The sequence below is a fragment of the Lactuca saligna genome, chromosome 2, assembly GCF_052625555.1.
Source record: "Lactuca saligna cultivar CGN05327 chromosome 2, ASM5262555v1, whole genome shotgun sequence".
NCBI classification, from domain to species: domain Eukaryota; kingdom Viridiplantae; phylum Streptophyta; class Magnoliopsida; order Asterales; family Asteraceae; genus Lactuca; species Lactuca saligna.
This window is the reverse complement of record NC_136418.1, coordinates 168,308,696-168,331,684: the sequence shown is the minus strand read 5'-3', so window position 1 is coordinate 168,331,684 and position 22,989 is coordinate 168,308,696. Positions and strand designations below refer to the sequence as shown.

The window sequence follows — 22,989 nt, the reverse complement described above, 5'->3', positions numbered from 1 at the left end:
GGATCTAAATGCATTTTCCAAATGATTCACTAAAGAATTGTACTTTTTATCTCAAAAGAACCTTCAACCGCGTCAACGAAGATGAGAATGATTTGGTTCCTTTATTGACCTAATTTACCTTCTCTATAAAGTTGGATGGGTAGATATTTGTAAACTTGGTATGATTTGTCATGTCATTTCAACATAATGTCCTCATATCGGTCTTATATTACAAATAAGAGATATAATCGGCAATGCAGGTTACTGTCGATAAAAATGATGTTTACAAAATAGATTTAGTCACTTTAGTGGTATATGACGTATCACAAAATAGTTAAATGTTTCCTTGAAGAACAACTTATTTGCTAGGATTAAGGACTTTGATAAACCGATAAACACAATCACACATGACAAAAATAAATAAATAAATAAATAAATAAATAAATGCAAAGAAAAACAGAAAACATAAGAATTTAATATGGTTCACTCGATCAGAACAATCTAGCTAATTCTACGAACAACACACTCGATAAATATTTTATTATTAGCCATCTAAAATACATTCCTACATTAGTGTTGAATTCATATAAAAGAGTTCTATTTATAGAGACAAGTTGACATAAAATATGTTGTGGATTGGATCTATGAAAACAACAATGATTATATGGTGCATTTGCTTAAGCACAGAAGCCGTACATTCTAGCCATGCAATGTAATGCATAAAGTGTATGTGTAGTTTCAAGACCTTGCAACCTTCCTTGATGAGAGACCAGTGCATGAATATTGCAACGATCATGAATCTACACTTTTCCCATGTTGTCTACCCTTACAGCTTCGTAGTGGCGGTCCTATTCCCATGCTTAGTGTAACACCCTCTATTTTTTTTATTTTATTTTTTTTGATAAAATTTAAAACTATTTAAAAACTTCAAATAAATAAATTTGAGATTAAAATTTGTAAAATAATTTCTTAGTTGGAAAAGTAAAGAATATTATAAGTTTTAATAATTCATTGTGACCATAATTTGAAAATATATAAGTAAGGTCAATTAGCTAAACTAGTGTCAATTAGACTTAAATTGGTCTTTCAAATAGATGGAGTTTAGTTTAAAACATAAGATGTTGTTCACTCAACTAGGATAAGTAGTGTCTTAATTGAAGGATTAAGTGAAGGATGGACCTAAGTTCTCAAACCCCTTAAATTTAGAATTAAGCTTATACTATCTCTTAGTAGCGAGAGATCGATTTAGAGAAATAGGAGACGAGCTGTAGATGTCGATTTTCTAAGAGCATAAGTTATTGAAGAGGAGACAAGTTGCACTAGAGAGAATTAAAGTTAGCTTAGTCATAGACCTTTAGTTATAGTGTATAAATCTAAATTTGATCATTAATCTAAGCTTTGTAAATTTTTTTATGATACTTGTTTATAATTATTCGCAAATATATCATCATAACATCTTTAGAATGGGTGATTCCACCCCTAAGTATGGAATTAGGAAATAAGAGCCCTAATTCTAGAGAAACTTATATACTATCTATGGAAACTTGTAAATCAGCATATATCCTTAATAATTAATTCAAAAAATTAATCCTAGGATTTGGAATTGTTAAAGTAGTTATCATAAATCATTTGTGAAGTCTACTCTCCAAGCACCTCATACGTCTTCTCTACCCTTTATCAAATGGGGTATTAAACAAAACTTAAAGGCGTATGAGAGTTCAAGAAAAGCAAATTGCCTGATGTCTAACAATTTGTTTGTCATTTCGTGATGAGGAGTCTCTTAGGTAGAATATGAGGGACTGGTAACATGGGAAAGCAATTGTTGGACATTGTGTGGAGTATCTTCACAAGGAATGTTGCCAATTACGAGTAAATCATATAGGATGATTTGCTATAGTACGTTTCCAAGGATGCACCAAAGGAAGGCATAATAGAGATCACGCTTGTAAGGTTTTGGTCATTATGTCTTGTTGATCTACACAAAGATGCTAAACTTAGCATGGGAAACAACACTAACTTGTTCTTAGCTCGCGATCGTAAAAAGGTATACTCCTTCCAAGGATCAAATTGTTTTTGGTCCCATTGGTAGATTGCCAATGTATATTTTGGAGTCCATTGGACTCACTATGGTTGAGGTAGCTGATCATATTATGGCTACAACTGATATTGTCCCATATCACTCTTCCCTGCCTAGACCCATCCAGCTCACCGAAGACCAGGTCTTGCAGCCAAAACCAAAAAGATTCAAATCCCTTGCAAGAAAAACTCCCATGAATATTGTTATCAAATGAGTTGGTTCTCCAAAGAAGAGAAAGTCTAAGACCGCAGAGCCTACTCACACAGTGCCACTTTCTCCTTCCCAGGCTTATGGCATACATGTTAATGTTATTGATGAGCATTAAGATGAGCCTTCAGAATCCTAAGATGTTTTTAGGAGAAAGAAATTAAAGATCAACCCCAATCCTAGCCAAATACAATCCAAAGCACATACATGAGTCTCTCAAAAGACTTTCACGGCAATTTGAGTCACTGCATAATCAATTGAAAGAGCATTATCTCACTACTCAGATACAACAAGTGTATATGTTTTATCTCATGATGGAGATAGACCTCCATTTGGAACCCAAGTGGATCCAGTTGTTACTACTCGCCCTAAGGTCTCCAGGGCCTCATGGTTGCACGTCTTTAGACCCAAGGAGTTGTGCTCCATTTTCTTCGAGTCACACATATACTTGGTAAACTTGTTGCACCATAGGGCACTTCTTTCCTAGCCCTTGCTGGTACAGAGTCGATGCCAAACTTGATTTTAGATAATGGAGACCAAGGAAGCTATGGAAACCCTGTATCGCCTTCATTACAGTCAAGCGGTTTAAGCATGGTGAGCACCAATGTGCAATAATCCATGAACCCGAGGGACACCTCGGTGCGCCAAGGACTTGACATATATGCATCTGATGACTCTTGGACTCCATATCATCTAACAATAAAGTATGGGTTACGAAAATTTAAATCTTTTAAAAGAGATTTGAAACAAGAAAGGCACAACAGGTACAACAACAACAACAAAATGAAGAATCTCTCGAATTTGTGGCAAAATACTGGGCCACGATGCTTAATAACGCAAAAACAATACAAGACGTTTTGGCAGTTCAAGATATGGAGAATATAGTTGGCCCTTCCAATCCTCCCATAAATGATGAAGTTAATGATTCAAATGATGATGGCACCGCGATCAAGATCAGTTCAGCCCTAATGTTTCGTCTTGATGATGACAATCTCGATGATATTCAATAGCCTCCTCCTTCTGACGATTTCATCATGGTTGTTGATGATGAAGAATCCAGTGGATCTCATCATTCCACTTCAAAGCCCAAACAAAAGAAGAAAAAGAAGATAGCAGTTTCAAGAAAAGAATTCCTCAACCTTCAAGCCAAAGTAGACCAAAACTTAGCCGCGGTCACCACCATAACACCGCAGAAGGCTGACGTTCCAACACCACAGTCACTTGTTGAGATTTTGGAGACAAGAGAACGAATGACTGCAGAGAAGATTCTTCTGCAAATCGAAATGGACATCAGGAACCTCAACAACCAACGGACTGCAGACCACATGGAATTCATGTAAAAGGCTAAAAATTTCATCAAGGAAGTAAAAGAATTAAGAACCAAGTTCCAACAAACCCTCCAAACTCAAGCAAGCAATTTTAAACAGCTTGTTGAGGAAACACATACAGCATATGAATCAGGGTTTGCAGTTCTCCAAGACACCATCAAGGTCTTAAGAAGATTACTCATGGCCAATCAGAGTATTGATGAAATTCTCTGCCTTACAAAGGTGATTTATCAACTTCTGTTCAATTCAAAGATCCCCAACAATCAAGAAGTTTGTGATCAAATGAAAACCCAGTTCAATGAGACGTTTCATAAAATTGATGGGTTGAAACAATGGTTCGAGGAGCAGTTGCAGCTTGCTTCCTCAAAAGGGGGAAGTGAGAGTGATCCAAACGGAGAACCTTTAAAGTCCAAAACTCCCTCAGTTCATCATTCTCAAACTCCTCCAAGGGATCAACCTCCTATTGCAGAGCTCAACAGTGAACCAACTCCATGGTCCTCTCCTAAAAATCCAAAAATCCCCACAAAAGTCTCATCAAAAGTCAATTTCTCAAAATTCTCCTCAAATGTCTTCAAATCATTGTGATGACTTTCCGACCAGAGCCCAAAAGAAACGTGACTGGAGAGCGGCCAAGTTTGCGGATGAAATTTGGAAGGAACAAGGGTTTGATACTACGTTGGATGAAAACTTGATCAATTCATAGGTGAACCTAACTCGTAGATTTCTTGATGTTGATTACATTCCTTATCTCACTTATGCTAAACCTCGATCCTGTGGGTAATGGGACATTCCGATTTCTCCAAATTCCAAATATCTCCTAGTCTTTCAATCTCTTTATCTCATCCTTTCAGATGATAGAAGACTCCCAATGGAGTTCGAACGATTAAACCTCTTTCATGCTAAGAATTGTTCTAAGTTTGAAAATATATGGTCCAATGATAAAACCAGACGGGGTTAAGAATTACAAAATTAAAAAATTCATGAAAAGTGAATTTTTTTTTCAATACACCCTGACCATAAAAGGAGTTGAGTACATCATAAGTCAAGAAGATTTTGTGTGTATGAACCCCGAAGAGATATTTTTGATAGCCCGAGTGTTTCAGCTTAAAGTTGAAAAATATCCAAAGATAAAGGTTGCCTTTGAAAGGGCTTGTGAATTCTTAAAGGCATTGGTATGTGACTTCGGAAAGATAGATGCTGAAATGCACCCGATCCTTGCCAACAAACTCGATTTTCTTCACTTTAAGCCAGTTCCAAACTACACTGAAGGATTCCAAGATATGTCCCTTGGTGCAACAAGTTACCCGGAGCTAGGGGTTTTATATAATAACACTCAAGACAGTCCCAAGTACTTCATTCCTGTATCCTCAATCCATCGCCTCACAAAGAAGCAACTGGATGTCACTCTGGCTTCGGTGCAAAGATCAAAGCACACAACTAATGAAGTAAAGTTCCAGATTTCAAGAAGAATCCAATGGCTATTTGAAGTGAGAAAGTTTTGGAGGATCATCATCAGGTTCCTTAAAATGCACTGATGTGTGTAAAACGAACTAGTTTTAATCCTACTAACTTAATCACAAAGACGAACACACGAAAGGCAGTGTACCTATCGATTAGCAGTTTAGTTCAGGTAAGTAGGGTATCGAACACAGGGAACGGTAAACAATTAAAAGAAATGCTAATATTATCTAAATAAAACAAGTAATAGAAAGGGGTTTCTCTAGTTTTGCAAGACTAGAAACTTAAATAATTAACTAAAACTTAAGCTAAGGAACTAAGAGTTAAGTAAATAAAAATCAACTAAATTCAATGACGAAGGGGACTTCTGTTTAGTTCAACTCAATTGATCCTATGGTTGATATTATGGTAATAGTGCAATGGATTAATTCTTCTATTGGCTACCGATTCAAGTAATTAGATTCACGTTCGCTGCACTAATTCTTAGAGAACAGACTAACTCAAACAGTGGCTAGTTGTCTAATTTAATTTGATTCACTAGATTATTTATTCGGGTTAATTTAGACTTGTAATAACTAACTAATTTGGTCCTTTAGTTAACCTCTTGTTGATGGTCATCACACAAGCACACACATGAATTTACCTATTTTTCTATTAATTCTAGTTTCACAATCGCTAATCCTAGTCATATAATAAAGTGGTCACATAAATTATATGAGGTAGCAATTAAGAGATGTTCATGCAACTTAATTATCTTCCTATTAACAGAAAAGTATTTATCATTCACACATAAGGTTCGTTAACAAACTAGAATTAACAAAATCACCAATATTAAATCAATCCTACCATGAGTAATCAATCCATAGTATCAATTTTGTCTCCCCAAACAGAAGTTTAAAGGTTTTAGCTCATGATTGAGGTGATTAACAGCATAAAAACGAAATCAATTGGTAAAAACATAGTTCAAACAAGAGATTAGGTAAGAGTAAACTTGATTTTGACTTGATTCTCCTTAAAATTGAATGTAGGGTTGATTCCTTAGCTTCCTACGATCCAGCAGCACCTTTAGTCGACAATTGGCCTCCAAGGGTTCATCTATATCCTCAGGTATCGATCTGAAAGTTCCTTTATATAGATTTTCACAAAACAGGGGCTACTCAGCGAGTCCAGTGACCTTCTTGGCGAGTCCATCACTTAAAACTCGTGTACGGCAAGTCAACGTATCCAGAATCGCGAAACTTCTGACCAAATCGTTGAGTTGATGGCCTACTCGCCGAGTCCATTTGGAATCAGCATTTTCCCAAAACATGAAAGTCGTCTGAAATTGTGTTTAGTTTTCAGAACATTTTGAATCTTGTCAATAGAAGTTATGGTTCATGAGATATGCCCAAAACACTTATGAGGGGTCAAGCTGTCCAGCTACGCCCTTCTTTCTTCAAAACCCAAGATCCAAGCTTCCAATCGCTAGTTCCGCTTCCTTTTCCATCCGAGCATGTAATTGTTGCTAAAAAAATGAAATTATAAACTAATTAAGCACCTTTTTTTCATTAAATGAGATAAAATCAACATAAAGTATTAAGATAATGCATGAATTTTATAACCAAATATGCCCATATCATGCACAAATGAAGAAAATAGATGAGAGGTCACTTTTGGGTAAAATTGTTAAAACAAAAGGAGAGCCTCTTCAGCTAAGGAACTGCAGACCTGTTGTCTTGATGATACCATGGAGAAGATCAGACCGGAGATTAATTTTGTCTTTTGCTAACCGCGGACTTAAAGGCCAACCGCAGAGATGGATGATGCATGAAGACTATTTATGTTGCTTTACTGCCATTGCTTGTTTACATTGTAATATCCGGTGAACCATTCAAGGTCACCGTAGTCAATATTTTTAATATTATTTTACTTTTCAATGTAACTTTAGAGACTCTATAAATAGAGCATCCATCTTCATGTATTAACAATAATTCAATATCTTTTATTGAAATATAAGATCGTTCATCTCTATCTCTGTTATCTTCACTAATAAAATAAGTCCCTCTTTACTTTAGTTGATCACACTTACTAGCTTGTGTTTTCATGCAAACCTCGTCATGAATCAACTTTGTAACACCCCGATCTTCAGGTAATTGAATTACATAAGAACTTTCTTGATTTCAAGGTCAACTTGACGAGTTGGTAGCCCTACTCGTCGAGTAGCAGCAAATTGGCTCGCATGTTTAGTGATCTACTCGACGAGTAGGAATTGGCAGATGAAACCCTAAATCCCGAGGTTTTGGCACCCTATTTAAGGGTCACATATTTGCCTTAGCCTCTCTCACTGCCTCTCTTCAATCCAGAAAACCCTAATTCGTGTTTACCCTCTTTTGTGTGTGCTTTTTACCTTGAAAGAAGATCTTTTTGAATTAAGAGCTTGGAGTTCAAGAAGTTGGAGCCAGTGGCAGTTGTAGATTTGGATTCTTCTTTGGCTTGGCATCATTTTGAAGGTAACAAGTTATTACCTTGATTCTCCTTTGATTAGATCTCCTCATGGTTGGGTTTAGAGCCCTTTTTAGGGTTTTGTGGTGATTCTTTGTGTTGGGTCAAGATCTGAGGTTGCAACCTCAGATCTAAGCTCCTTTAGCCTTTATTTATCATAAAGTTCAGTAATTTCCAAGTTATGACCTATCCCATTTCCTTAAGCCACTCCTTTTAGCTTGTTTTGGGTCATATCATCTTGCATGCACGTAAAGTTTGCAACTTTACGTGATAATCCTACCCTAGAAGCTTAGATCTACAGTTTGGAGCCTTTGCATGACTTAAAAAGCTTCTATATGGATGAAGGATTTAAGGTACTCGACGAGCCTGTAGAGTGGCTCGACGAGTCGGTTAGGGTTTTCCCAAATTGTTAGGTGTGTATAAACTTGTCGAGTTGAACGTGGGAAACCTCGACGTGTGCTCTCAGAGCTTCGATCGTGAGCCTTAGGAACTCGACGAGTCACTCTAGTGACTCGGTGAGTGGGCGAGTATTAAAGAAACTCGGCGAGCAGCTGAGGGTACTCGACGAGTTAAGGTCAACATGGACTGTTGACCTTGACTAATGACTTTGACTTTGACCATGAGTTGACCTGTTGACTTTTAAGGAAAATTTTGGAAGGATTGGAGATTTACGAGTATGGTTCGTAATAAATATAGGTGATCGTATTCGTGCCAGTGATCCGAGAGTTTGAGCTTATTCCTGCGAGTCGACATTGCAAGGTGAGTTTTCCTTACTATACTTTAGGGTGTAAGGCACCATGGCCGGACCTTTGGATTGTTATGTGGTTATGTTATGCTAGTATGATCTGTTAGATCGGTATCCTAGAGGGTAGGATAATATTATATGATATGTGGTATGAATTGTTAGATCGGTATCCTGGTAGATAGGATGATATGATGAGATATGTTGTAGGAAATGTTAGATCAGTGTTAGCTGTAGACCATTATGTGATTATCTGTTATATATGCACATGTTTGTTTGGTGGTTGAGGTTTATCTGCTTCGCGCGGAGGCCAATAGAATGGGGCATTCCAACCTGATGGTTGAGGGCCTGGGGTATTCCATCCCGAGGATGATTGGACCCATAATGTGTTAGCCTTCCAACTTGTTGGTTGAGGGCCTGCAGTATTCCAACCCAATGGTTGACTGGACCCGTTGTATATTGTGCTTATGATAATATGTATATTTGTGAGTATGGGTATTTTGGGGGAACTTACTAAGCTTTCGAGCTTACAGTTTCAGTTTATTGTGTTAGGTACATCAGGGGATCGAGGCAAGGCAAAGGCGTGATCGTACCGCTCCATACATTTTGTTTTGTATTCTGGGAAAAACTCTGGTAAAGACTATTTTTGAAACAAATTTGTAGTAACTATTGGCTTTTAAATGTTTTTGGAAAGTTTAATTTTGGCTTAAATTTTTGGGTGTTATAAGTTGATATCAGAGCCATGGTTTGAGGGAATTGGAGGAACACTCGTGTGAATCCAATCTCAAATCAAGGAAATATTTTCAAGATGAAATTTTAAAAGGGTTTTCAAAATAACTAAGGAGGAGGCGGAGTGTACGATCAGCCGGAGCCAGTAAGTAAACCCCAAAATACTATACCAGTTATTTGATTATGTGATAAGTTAGCAAAGCATGCCAGTACTAGGCTAGGGATCTACAGGAATTGCATAATAGGATTGTTTGATATTATGATGCCTGCTAGCTTAGGGTTTTCTTTATATGAGATTGACATCATTACTATATTTACTTGTGTATGCATCACAGTCATATATAATTAAGATATTATAGCCTAAGAATGTATGATATGGCCTTATGCTCTTATTGATTAGGGCCTAGGGTAGGATTGGATATTCGAAAGTCTATATGGTCCAGTGTTATGTATGGCTAGCATACATCAATGCTACAGGGTTGGTGGAAGTTTCATGGTCGGGTGATTGCGTGAGACCGGTACGTCAGTTTTGAGACAGTTAGCCTTCCTCTAGGGGCAAGGTTGAGCGACCTCCATGTGTATGTTTAGTGTTAGGGCATTATGGTGATACTTGAAACAAATATGGGTAGGTGTGGAAGGTAGTATGGGCCCGTACTACTGAAAGCACATGACCCATACGTGTGGCAAGGTAGTCACAACCCCTAGGATTTTGTAGGGAGTCGGTTCTCAGTCATTTCATGGATTTTTTGATATTTTCCTGTTGTATTTTTAGTATGGTGGTTACTAGGCGTTTCGTGACTGGATCCGGATCGGGATCAGGTGAGAGTGATCAGGATGCCCCAGTGGTACCCGAGGTTATCGTCCAAGGAGAGACAGTGATGATAGAGGATCGGGTTAGAGAGATCATCGGAGATGAGGTGGTCGAGATTGTCTGGAGCCAGATTCTGGAACTGTTTGGGACTATTAAGTCTGCGATGATGGAGTAATTTGACGACAGATATGCAGCCTTTGTTGAGATGGCGGCCGCGGCAGCTGCATCAGCTGTATCAGCGGGAGGAGGAGGAGTAGGAGTCGGTCGGGGCTTCCAGTACAGGGACTTCGGTAACACGAAGCCCCCTACTTTTGATGGGGATGTAGAGGGGTGATTTTTCACTTGTTCATGCCCTATTGACCAGAAGGTCAAGTGTGCCCTGAACCTGCTGAGATTGACAAGGATTGGTAGAGATTGACAACAGGGTTGTACACCGATGACCAGACAGCTGTTGTTACTTGGGAGCAGTTCAGAGATATGTTCCGAGCTTATTACGTTCCTCGACTCGAGAAGGAATGATTGGCACATGAGTTTTTGAGTTTGAGTCAGGATAGAGAATCATTGATGGAGATCACCCGCATGTTTACTGAGAGGGCGATGTTCTGCCTGGAGTTTGCTTCCGAGTAGGCTCAGATGACTCGTTATCTGAGTATGCTCAAGACCGACATTCAACAGTTTGTGTCTACCTAGCGATGTGGTACTCTTCTGGAGTTACAGGAATCCGTGAGGCGGCGTGAGTTGGAGATCGACCTGCAGTTGAAGGAGTAGCGGCAGGCCCCGACACAATTACAGTCGGCGCCGAAGTGGTCCAAGACCGCCGATACCAGGATTGCAGGACAGCCAGGCCTCACTTGTGGAAAGTGAGGAAAGGTTTATTTAGGGTTGTGTCGATCGGGGAATGGGTGCCACAGATGTGGTAAATAGGACCATTTAGCCAGGGATTGCAGACAGCAGACACCAGCTTCGGGAGTCAGGCTTTGTTATCATTGTGAGCAGGTGGTCCATATGAAGGCACAGTGTCCATTATTAGCCACCAAGCCGGCGCAGACTCCGACGTCGGCCACTTTGAGGATCGTAGATCGGAGGCCAGTGAAGGCAGAGCCTCCAAAGGCTCAGGGTCGTGCATTTCAGTTTATGGTCGTGGAGGCCAAGGCAGCACCGGATATGGTTGCTGGTATATTTCTATCCTTTGCCTTATTTATCATGCTTGTATTATGCTTATTTGTTGTACCTGTGTTAGGTACGTTATTAGTGAATTCATTGCCCGCTTTGGTTCTTTTTGACTCGGGAGCGAGTCAGTCATTTGTATCCCAGGCTTTTAGTAGGGAGTTTAGTGCACCAGTAGGTGAGCTGGAGTGTCCGTTGCGAGTCTTTATGGCGAACAAACATGGGGTTTCTACTTCTTTATTTTTCCGAGGATGTATGATGGAGATCTTCAGAGTGTCCTTCTCAATAGATTTGATTCCGATTCCCATGAGGGAAGTATATGTGATCGTGGGGATGGACTAGCTTAGTTGTTTTGGTGCCATGATTGATTGTGAGGGACAGAGGGTGGTAGTTTGAAACACAAGTGGGGAAAAACTAATTGTATATGGGGAAGGCACGAGAGTAGGTTCGGGATTCTATTCGGCTGCCAGGGCTCGACAGTACATTCAGCATGGGTGTGCGGGTTTTCTGGCGTATGTGGTAGATACGCGAGCCAAGGATCAGGTTTCAGTTTTCGAGGTTCTATTAGCTAGGGAGTTTGCAGACGTGTTTTCGGAGGAGTTGCCAGGAATACCTCCAGAGAGGCAGGTCAAGTTTAGGATCGACCTGGTTCCTCGTGCCGCCCCTATCGCCAAGGAACCGTACCATTTGGCACCGCTTGAGATGCAGGAGCTATCGTCACAGCTGTAGGAATTGCTAGGCAAGAAGTTCATTCGACCTAGAAATTCTCCATAGGGAGCACCGATTCTCATTGTCAGGAAGAAGGACGGATCGCAGCAGATGTGCATTAACTATAGAGAGTTGAACAAGTTGACCGTAAAGAGCCTTTATCTGCTTCCGAGGATAGACGATCTCTTTGATCAGTTGAGGGGTGCATCTTGGTTCTCCAAGATTGACTTGAGGTCGGGGTATTATCATGTCTGGCTAGAGATGAGGATGTGGAGAAGACCTCGTTTCGAACTTGTTATGGTCATTACGAGTTTGTGGTGATGCCGTTTGGGCTCACCAACGCATCGGCAGTGTTCATGGATCTGATGAATTAGGTCTGCAGACCGATGCTTGACCGGTCAGTCATAGTGTTTATAGATGATATCTTGGTGTATTCCAAGGCCAAAGAGCAACACGAGGAGCACCTCAGGTAATTATTGGAAGTTCTAAGACGAGAACGTCTGTATGCCAAGTTCTCGAAGGGTGAGTTTTGGTTACGAGAGGTCCAGTTCCTCGGACATCTTGTTAACCAGGAGGGGATTTTGGTCAATCCGGAAAAAAATCAAGGCAGTTATGCAGTGGGAGGTTCCGAGGTCCCTTCAGATATCAGGAGTTTTCTGGGGTTAGCAGGGTACTACCTAAGATTCATTCGAGGCCTCTCCAAGATTGCAGTACCCTTCACTCGTCCGGCGAGGAAAGGGGTGGATTTCTAGTGGGGCCGTGAGCAGCAGAGGGCATTTGAGACCCTTCGGCGGTGTTTGTGCGAGGCTCCAGTTTTGATGCTCCCCGAGGGTGTTGAGGATTTTTTGGTATTCTATGATGCTTCCATCACAGGGTTAGGGGCAGTCCTCATGCAGAAAGGACGAGTGATAGCTTATGCATCACGACAGTTGAAGCCGCATGAGACGAGATACCCTACACATGATCTGGAGTTGGGAGCGGTGGTTTTCGCTCTCAAAATTTGGAGGCATTACCTGTATGGGGTCCAATTTACAAATATATACGGACCACAAGATCTTGAGACACATAATGGACCACCCGAATCTGAATATGAGGCAGTGCAGGTGGCTGGATGTAGTTAAGGACTACGATTGCGAGATCCTTTACCAACCCGGTAAAGCGAATGTGGTTGCAAATGCTTTGAGCTGAAAGTCAGTTGGGTCTTCCACCCCAGCAACATGTATGAGGATAGCGGTGGATTCTCCACTTATGGGATTGATCAGAGATGCCCAGGTTGAGGGCATGCGACCGGAGAACTGGAAGATGGAAAAGATCAAGGGCGAGAACGCCCGTTGTGAAAGATAGTCGGGGATTATTGACGCGATGCAGTCGAGTTTGGGTTCCGATGTCTGGTGGGTTTAGATATACAGTTATGGAGGAGGCTCATCAGTCTCATTTCTCTTTACACCCGGGCGCCACCAAGATGTACCAAGACCTGAGTTTGAGTTATTGGTATCCGTGTATGAAGCGAGAGATCGCTTGGTATGTCGAAAGGTGCTTGACCTGTAGGATGGTCAAGGCCGAGCACCAGAGGTCGCATGGTTTGCTGCAACCTCTCGAGATTCCCATGTGGAAATGGGAGCAGATCATGATGGATTTCATTACTAAACTACCAAAGACAGGGAAGGGGTTTGATGTCATATGGGTCATTGTAGATCGACTGACCAAGAGTGCCTATTTCTTGGCAATACGGGAGAGTTCTTCGGCCAAAAAGCTGGCCGAATTGTATGTTCGTGAGGTCGTCACTCACCATGGGGTTCGGTCTCCATTGTTTCAGACCGTGATTTTAGATTTACCTCCCGTTTCTGGCAGAAGTTCCACGAGGAACATGGCAAATGGCTACACTTTAGCACATCTTTTCATCTGCAGGCCGATGGTCAGAGAGAGCGGACCATCCAGACCCTCGAGGATATGTTGATAGCATGTTTCATTAATTTTGGTGGGAGCTGGGATTCCCACCTACCTCTTGCGGAGTTTTCCTACAACAACAACTATCATTCCAGCATTGGTGCCCCGCCTTTCGAGTTGTTGTATGGGCGGAGATGTCGCACTCTAGTTTGTTGGGGCAAGGTCGGACACAGGGTAATAGGGTGGACAGAGGTAGTATTGCAAACTACCGAAAGAATCCAATAGATCATGAAGCGTTTGCAGACTGCCCAAAGCCGATAGAAGAGTTACGCCAACAAACGTCGTTCTGAGTTAGAATTTCAAGTGGGTGATATGGTGCTCTTGAAGGTCTCACCCTGGAAGGGTGTTATCCGCTTCAGGAAGAGAGGGAATTTGGGTGCCGGTTACATTAGGCCGTTCAGGATCATTTCCAGGGTAGGTAAGGTGGCTTACAGGTTAGAGCTACCGAAGGAGCTCAGTCGGGTACATAACACTTTCACATCTTGCAGCTGCGAAAGTCCATCATGGATCAAGAGGTGGTGGTGTCATTGGATGATATCCAAGTTGATGAGCGCTTAAGTTATATGGAGAGGCCGGTGGCCATTCTGAAAAAAAGAGGAAAGTATTGCGGAACAAGGAGATACCATTGGCGAAGGTGCAGTGGGAGCATCAGAGAGGATCCGAGTGGACGTGGGAGCCGGAGGCCGAGATGCGGGAGCATAACCCCAAATTGTTTGCCTTGGCGGACTTCGAGGATGAAGTCTAGTTCAAGTAGGGGATAATTGTAACGCCCCTATCTTCAGGAAGTTGAATTACATAAGAACTTTCTTGATTTCAAGGTCTACTCGACGAGTTGGTAGCCCTACTCGTCGAGTAGCAGCAGATTGGCTCGTGTGTTTAGTGATCTACTCGGCAAGTCCAAATAGGGACTCGACGAGTAGGAGCTGGTAGATGAAACCCTAAATCCTGGGGTTTTGGCACCGTATTTAAGGGTCACATATTCCCCTTAGCCTCTCTCACTACCTCTCTTGAATCCAAAAAACCCTAATTCGTGTTTACCCTCTTTTGTGTGTGCTTTTTACCTTGAAAGAAGATCTTTTTGAATTAAGAGCTTGGAGTTCAAGAAGTTGGAGCCAGTGGCAGTTGTAGATTTGGATTCTTCTTTGGCTTGGCATCATTTTGAAGGTAACAAGTTATTACCTTGATTCTCCTTTGATTAGATCTCCACATGGTTGGGTTTAGAGCCCTTTTTAGGATTTTGTGGTGATTCTTTGTGTGGGTCAAGATATGAGGTTGCAACCACAGACCTGGGCTCCTTTAGCCTCTATTTATCATAAAGTTCAGTAATTGCCAAGTTATGACCTATCCCATTTCCTCAAGCCACTACTTTTAGCTTGTTTTGGGTCATATCATCTTGCATGCACGTAAAGTTTGCAACTTTACGTGATAATCATGCCCTAGAAGCTTAGATCTGTTGTTTGGAGCCTTTGCATGACTTAAAAAGCTTCTGTATGGATGAAGGATTTAAGGTACTCGGCGAGCCTATAGAGCGGCTCGACGAGTTGGTTAGGGTTTTCCCAAACTGTTAGGTGTGTATAAACTTGTCGAGTTACACGTGGGAAACCTCGACGAGTGGTCTCAGAGCTTTGATCGCTAGCCTTAGGAACTCGCCGAGTCACTCTGGTGACTCGGCGAGTGGGCGAGTATTAAAGAAACTCGGCGAGCAGCTAAGGGTACACGATGAGTTAAGGTCAATATGTACTGTTGACCTTGACATATGATTTTTACTTTAACCATGAGTTGACCCATTGACTTTTGAGGACAATTTTGGAAAGATTTAAGATTTACGAGTATGGTTCGTATATTTGGTGGTGTTCGTGTCAGTGATCCGAGAGTTTGAGCTTATTCCTACGAGTCAGCATTGCAAGGTGTGTTTTCCTTACTATACTCAAGGGTCTAAGGCACCATAGACGGACCTTGGGATTGTTATGTGGTTATGTTATGCTAGTATGATCTATTAGATCGGTATCCTAGAGGGTAGGATAATATTATATGATATGTGGTATGAATTGTTAGATCGGTATCCTGGTAGATAGGATGATATGATGCGTTATGTGGTAGGATATGTTAGATCAGTGTTAGCTGTAGACCATTATGTGATTATTTGTTATATATGCACATGTCTGTTTGGTGGTTGAGGTTTATCTGCTTCGCGCGGAGGCCAACAGAACGCGGCATTCCAACCTGTTGGTTGAGGGCATGGGGTATTCCAACCCAATGGTTGATTGGACCCATTATATATGTTGTTTATGATTATATGTGTATTGTTGTGTGTATGGGTATTTTGGAGGAACTCACTAAGCTTTCGAGCTTACAGTTTCAATTTATTGTTTCAGGTACATCAGGGGATCGAGGCAAGGCAAAGACGTGATCGTACCGCTTCTCACATTTTGTTATGTATTTTAGGAAAAACTCTGATAAAGGCTATTTTGGAAACAAATTTGTAGTAACTCTTGGTTTTTAAATGTTTTTGGAAAGTTTAAATTTGGCTTAAATTTTTGGGTGTTGTATACTTGGTGTCTACTTAATATAATTTGTCGCTATTTATTTCCTTTATATTTTCGTAATCTAACTCTTATAACTTATTATTGTTGAGCTAACAAGATCCTTCGAGATTAACTTATTATTTCGCATCATATTATCTTATGACTAACAGTTGTTCAAGCTTTTTCTCTCAACAGTTATTTCGTATTAGATTATTCTCTTTCTTTCCAAACCATCATTTTGGATAACCTACTAGCTTGAAACATCCCTTTTTCTTATGACCATGTTCCCGTAAAATGTTCCGCCTTCGTTCTTTCTAGTTTCTATGTTATCTTTGGCGTTTCTTGAAAAGCCTCTTTCTTTATTCACATTAGGGTTACCATCTCTTCTTTGGAATGCCTTGAACACATCGGATTCAGCTGGATTTCTTTTGTCACGTGAGATTGACCTTTGTATTTTATCTTTGGCCACCAGGTGATAAGCAGCGCGCAAATATGGAGTAGGCTTGATTGCTAAAATTTGGGACTTGATAACATTATATTTGGAATCTAAACACATGAGGAATTGATATAATCGTTCCTTTTCTTGGAAGTCGTTCAATCTTTTTCCAATGTCACATGAACAATTCTCACACGAGCATTGACGAGAGGACTGAACGGATGAAGTTTCATCCCACAACAATCGAAGGTTGGTAAAATATGTTGATATGCAGGCCCCGTCTTGTCGAGTGGCTACGATTTTCTGTTTCAGTTCATAAGCTCTTGGAGAGCTTTCCTTAACAAATCTTTCGAGAAGGTCTAACCATATTTGTGATGCAGTGCTTGTATATTTCACACTATTGTGGATGTTCTTCTCCATGACGGTGGTAAGCCACCCTTTTAACATCGCATCACAGTGCGTCCATGTATTTTGAAGACCCCTTCTCCGTTTTCTTGATGGTCCCGTCGATAAACTCGAATTTGTTTTTGGTAAAGAGAAAGTTTTCCATCTCTTGTGACCAATCGACATAGTTGGTATCTGTGAGCACTTCGTTATCATGAAGCTGTTTACGCAATCAAATAGATGAAGATAGGAGGGGGAACTATGATCTATTTTAGTAACCGATCCTTCCCATGTGTCTCTTTTGTCTTTTGGTTCTCCGCTTCCTGTCATTCTTCAAGATCGATGAATGAATGTTTTGAATTAGAGTTTTGAAACCTGATCTGATACCATCTAGAATTTCAATGGTATAAAGACGTGAATGAATTCTCATTGATGGCTTAAAACAAAAGCAATAGATAAGAGTCTAAATAGAAAGCTAGCTAAACAAACAACATAATCAATAAGAAGAGATAAACGTAAGTATGTAAAAAATATTTATGCTATCAATATCTAATAACATCATAAAACCTTAGACATTAAGTATTGGGATTTTGTTAACTATATTGGTTTTAACTGATTTTGAAGGTTTGATCCGAATGCAATAAATTTCATCATTACTTAACTCATAATGAATCAACCCTTGGGTACTCTAAGTATGCATTCATTGTCTAACTTATTTTGACTTATACTCAAATTGATGATTAAAGCTATGAGTATCGGGGACATTTTAGTAGGCCTTGGGTTGTGATACTGATTTGGATACTACCTCGGTCTTTCAAAGTATTTTTTAAACTATAATGTGACCCTATTTTCCACACGTGTTGAATTTAAAACTTTTTCAGTATAAAATCATGTCATTTTATAACTCATTTAAACCCAATGTTTTAAAAACCGATTTTTTAGTTGAATCAATATGGTTCTCGGTTCCGGATTCAACTGGTTTAACTAGTTCAACCGGTATTTATAATTTTCATCTTTTTTCCTATTTTCCTATACACACATAAACCTCCAAAAATTTAAATATTAAAAATACACATAAATACAAGTTGAAAATCAACCCAAATACATTAAAAATACATAACCGTAAGTTTTATATCAATCAACGTACATCAAAAATAAAATAAAGTATAATACGGAAACAAAATATATTTTTAGATGAATACAAACGCATTAAAAAACTTCATAACATTTACTATGTGTTTTTATTCAAAGAAATCTAAATAGATTTGAAAAAAAAAAACAAACAAACAAACAAATAAACAAACAAACAAACAAACAAACAAACAAACAAATAAACAAACAAACAAACAAACAAACAAAGAACAAAAAAGTTTGTTATGAACATGATTCATTTCCATGTGTTTTTATTTAATTTAACCAGTTTAACTGATTTTTTGTATAAATAAAAAAAAAAAAAAAACGATCAGTTCTTTTCGGTTCAAAAATAGACATAAAATCGGTGCTAGTTGAACCGCTCCCTTCTCTAGTTCCCGGTCCAACAAGTTCGACCGGCCGATTTAAACCAGTTTTTAACTATCTTTGTGAATGGTATTTCACTTAATTTAAGGTTGTGTTTGGCACGCCACAACTAGCTAATAAGCTAGCTGGTTTTTCGAGTTTTTTTTTAAGTTATCATGTTTGATAAAACGAAAAATAGCTTATAAGTTAGCTTTTTAAAAAGTTATTTAGACTATCTGTTCAGTAGCTTTTAAAAAAAAATTCAAATATACCTCTTAATTAGTTATAGAAAACATATTCTTTCAAATGGCATTTTGATGTTATTTAATATCTTTCAACTAGTTTTACCAAACGTCAAATTATATCAGCTAGCTTTTTAGCTATCAGTTACCTTTTCATATAACAACTACCTTTTCAGCTAGTACGTCAAACATAACCTAAATAAGTGCAATACGGTTAAAAGAAAGACCAAACTCAACAACTCAACATGATTAGCCTCTTAATCATAACCTTAAAAACTAAAAACTAATGACATGTAGATGTCAAATATGCAGGTAACCTGCAAAACCAAGTTACCATATGTCTTCTAAACGAGCAAATTGAGTTCAGTCGTATATAATGTATAAAAAATACCAAGTATGCATATGAAAAGAGTTAGTTGCCCTCCCAAATTATTAACAAATGAAAAATACATTTTCCATGACCATATTTATAATATAGTTTTTAAGGAGTTATTTTATTGACTTTTGTCCAAAATTGGTCAAAAACTTATCACTAAGGCTCATCGGAGTGGATTTGGTATTGATCTCAACATCCTCAGTGAACACCGGCCAAGGTCGAGGCATGCCGAGCTCCGCTCGACATCCTGGTGAGCTTTTACCAATGAGAGCCAAAGTGAGTTTCTTTTTTTACTCATTAACTCAAATTCTTTTTTATCAAAAAAAATACCTTCTTTTCAAAAAAAAAAAAAAACACCGAATTTTAAAAATATAACCATTTTTCTTTCTAAAATTTCAAATTTTAAACCCTCAATTCTCAACTATAAATAGCATCATCCTTATCCATTCTTCACTCCATTCAAATCTTCTTAATTCAATTCTCCTAACTTTCTGATTTTTCATCTTCTTCAAAACATCATCGCTAATGGCTCGTGTGACTCGTTTTTTGTCCCCCTAAAGAAGAGATGGTGTTGTCTCATTCATGGCTTGATGTTATAGAAGACTCAATCCACGTTAACCTCCATAATATAATATCTTTTGGAGGAGAGTCACCGAAAAATACAACCGTGAAACCCCGGTCCCTCGAGGTAAAGAATAAATCTACTCCAAATGGAAGCACGCAAACGCACTTACAAATCAGTTTAACAATGTGGGTGGTGCATGAAGTTGGTAATGGTGAAAATAAACATACTTTGCTACAAAATGGTTTTGAGGCTTACGATGTTGAAACTAACAAAAATTTTCAGTTTGTTGAGTTTTGATAAATTATGAGGCATTCCTTAAAATTTGCTCAAATTTAAACTCTTTGTCCTTTAATTTAAGTTTTTTTCTAGTGTATTATGTTTTTCAAGTTTAAATGTGCATTAGTTTAATTTGTGTGTTATGTTTTTTTTAAATTTAAGTGTGTATTATTTTAATTTCAAATGTGTTTTGTTTAAGTGTAATTTTGTGATTTTATTTGAAGTTAATGAAAATTTAGTTCTTTAAAAAAAATATATGTTTGAAATGTTAGTTTTTTTAATTAATTAATTTTAAAAACTATCATAACAAGTGTGATAACACATGCCATGACTATTACTAAAATTTGAAAAAATGTGACAAAACTAACATGTCGTCTACCATGACAAGTGGGATACTAGCCTAATTTATGGTTTCCTTGTTTGTGGCTATACTGTTACAAATCTGAAATTTTATGTACATAAATTCCGTCATTTAAAAATCAACTTTGGTGATGAAATCATACTCAAAAACATATATTATTTTCATGCTGATGTCTTAAAAACTCATTGAAATGTCATTGTACACGATATCAAATTTTAAACTTTTAGATAATAAAATTTTTAAAGAAAGATTTATTGAACTCGATTACCAAATAGTGAAAAGTGGTTGCTGACTAATGCTACAAATAACATAAAAGGCCCATTTCTATACAATCTTCATCACATAAATTCATGTAAAAAAACGACCCTAGTGCACCAAAGCTTTTCGGTTTTACCAAATACATTGATGCAACCACTCTAAATGATTATAAAATTCAGAAAAGAGTTATATGGAGGTTTGTGACTAGGTTTGGGGACCCATAATGTCTCACCTTTTACTGAGCTTGTCTCGCTTTTAAGAAGCTATTTCATGTCTCACCCTTCATCACTCTGTCTACCACCCCACCCTTAGTTTACCCTGTACGCACTGCACTTTCCCACATGTATATCAACCTCAAAAATATATATACAATAATAATAATAATAATAATAATAATAATAATAATAATAATAATAATAATAGAGAGAGAGAGAGAATTTGGTTGGCATGGGTTGAAGTTATCTGTAGTATGTACATGCAAGATTAAATGTGTTAAAAACCAAACATTAGCAAGTCAACAACCAGTAACTATTTGGTTATTATCGTTAAGTGATGAGGGAGACTGAGGTTACCTAAAGAAACTGTGCTGGCATAATTGATAAGTACTGAAATGAAAAGGGACAATAAGTATGAGCATGTTCAATTTGGCTACTCTCCATGGAAAGCCTGTCAAGAAACCACTAACTTTCTACAACGAAAGGATAAGGGAAAGGAACCTACAGGGTACAAGGCCAATTCTTGAATCATTTCATTTGGAGTGCAATCTTTTTTGTGTCTAATTGTGTTACAACACGTAGACGCGCATTTTTGCTGGCAGACCTCATCGCTTTTTGAGTCTTTCACTTTTGTACTCTTAAAGAATATGAGAATAATTTCGTGTTCATAGTTCATACCCTTAACACACTCGAACTTATATAATATTTGCATTAACTGTCGCTGTGTTACAATTTATGTTACCAAAGTTTTTCTTCTTGAGCTTACAGTCAACTTTGTAATCAAGTGATCAAAAGCATAATTCTAGTAAGCAAAACCTAGAAATATGTGCAATTCTTTCAAAACCGCTAAGAGGAACATGCACCAATCAATCCCAATGCTCATTTGCAATTCTTTCAAAACCGCTAAGAGGACCCTTTTTCTGAAGCAATAGGATGAAAGAAGTACATACCTCAATGAGATTTTCTCTTACACCAATGAGTAACAGCTATGGAAAGAAGAGTCAACACTCTGTCAAGTGAAAAAAAAAATGACCTAAACTTAGCTTAAATGCTCAACCTATAATTTCTTTAACAGACTAAAAGCAGAAACAAGAATAATTTAATAAGTAAAAACATAATGATTACGTCTCAATTACTCTATATTCTGTCTGACATGCATGGCATAATGTTTAGCTTAGTAACAATACTATAATAACACCACTATTAACTTGGCTTCAAGTCAAAGATAACAAATGCCTAAGAAATCATTAAGGTCACAAATACTGTCTTTAGCATTATTCAAGCTATTTGCAATTATCGAGTTTTGTGTTTTGATAATAGTCATTGATCTTACCCCATACTAGCTGGACTTGTGATAAAGTGGGGCTTCATAGGCCCATGAGCTATCATATGCTTCAGAGAGATCACTGGTTATAAATGTTGGACAACCTTTCATATCATTTGCTTCATAAATGTCGGGGTTCACGTGTAGGGTTGTTGACCAGGTGTTGAGCCATAACAGCAAACGGGGACAGAAGGGTTTCAAGACTTTCAGTGGAATTCTGATCAAGGCCCACCCAACACTAGTGTCAACTAACAACGCTCACATAAAATAACATACTTGGGGAGGCCCAGTTGAAAGGTTCGTTGTAATACCTTTAATTAAGGCCTAACCTTAATGATAAAAGACAGAGACATGTGAACTGAATTGGCAACAAAATAAATGCGTACGTAGCTAATAATGAAAGGTTTGCCTGATAATCCACTGGCCAAGGAAAAGTTAACCAATTTCATATGAACCCAAATTGAACACGTTCTCAAAAATGAATATGTAAATGTAAATCGGACATGTTGTAAAAGTTTGTCAAAACATTTACGGAGAGGCATAGAGAATGAACATTTAGTGTGATAACGCGTCCCTGCAGGTAGAAAGAAGACAGGAGTTCGAGTAGGGGAGTATAACTAGCGTCCCATACATATGGATAGAAGTGACGACTATGAGCCATTGAGTCCTTTATAAGATTATCTTTATAATCATCTAATTGTCACTTCAACCACTTAGTAAACTCATTTTGTTTTTTTTTTCTTCCGTTGATCTTATGCTTTGAAGCATTTTAGTATGAAGTCAAACTCTATTTTTTTGGAGATTCATATTTGGAGGAACTCGTTGTTTTGTTATTTGGAAATAGACTCCAACATGGAAAGCCACTACTTTTGGTATTATCGGTTGGAGCACCATAA

The 22,989-nt window shown here is 38.5% G+C and overlaps 1 long non-coding RNA gene across 2 annotated transcripts; it reads right to left on the bottom strand.

Annotated features, from left to right (window-relative positions):
- Positions 1 to 5,945: 5,945 nt before the first annotated feature.
- On the bottom strand, positions 5,946 to 21,933 carry LOC145029320 (uncharacterized). 2 transcript variants are annotated; one of them, XR_013676470.1, is made up of 4 exons: positions 21,895 to 21,933; positions 21,720 to 21,778; positions 20,787 to 20,881; positions 5,946 to 6,553 (listed from the first exon to the last, which is right to left on the bottom strand). It is a non-coding gene; the product is annotated as an uncharacterized LOC145029320 (long non-coding RNA). The 2 variants fall into 2 exon arrangements; XR_013676469.1 differs by lacking the exon at positions 5,946 to 6,553 and having other exon boundaries at positions 20,588 to 20,881.
- Positions 21,934 to 22,989: the final 1,056 nt, after the last annotated feature.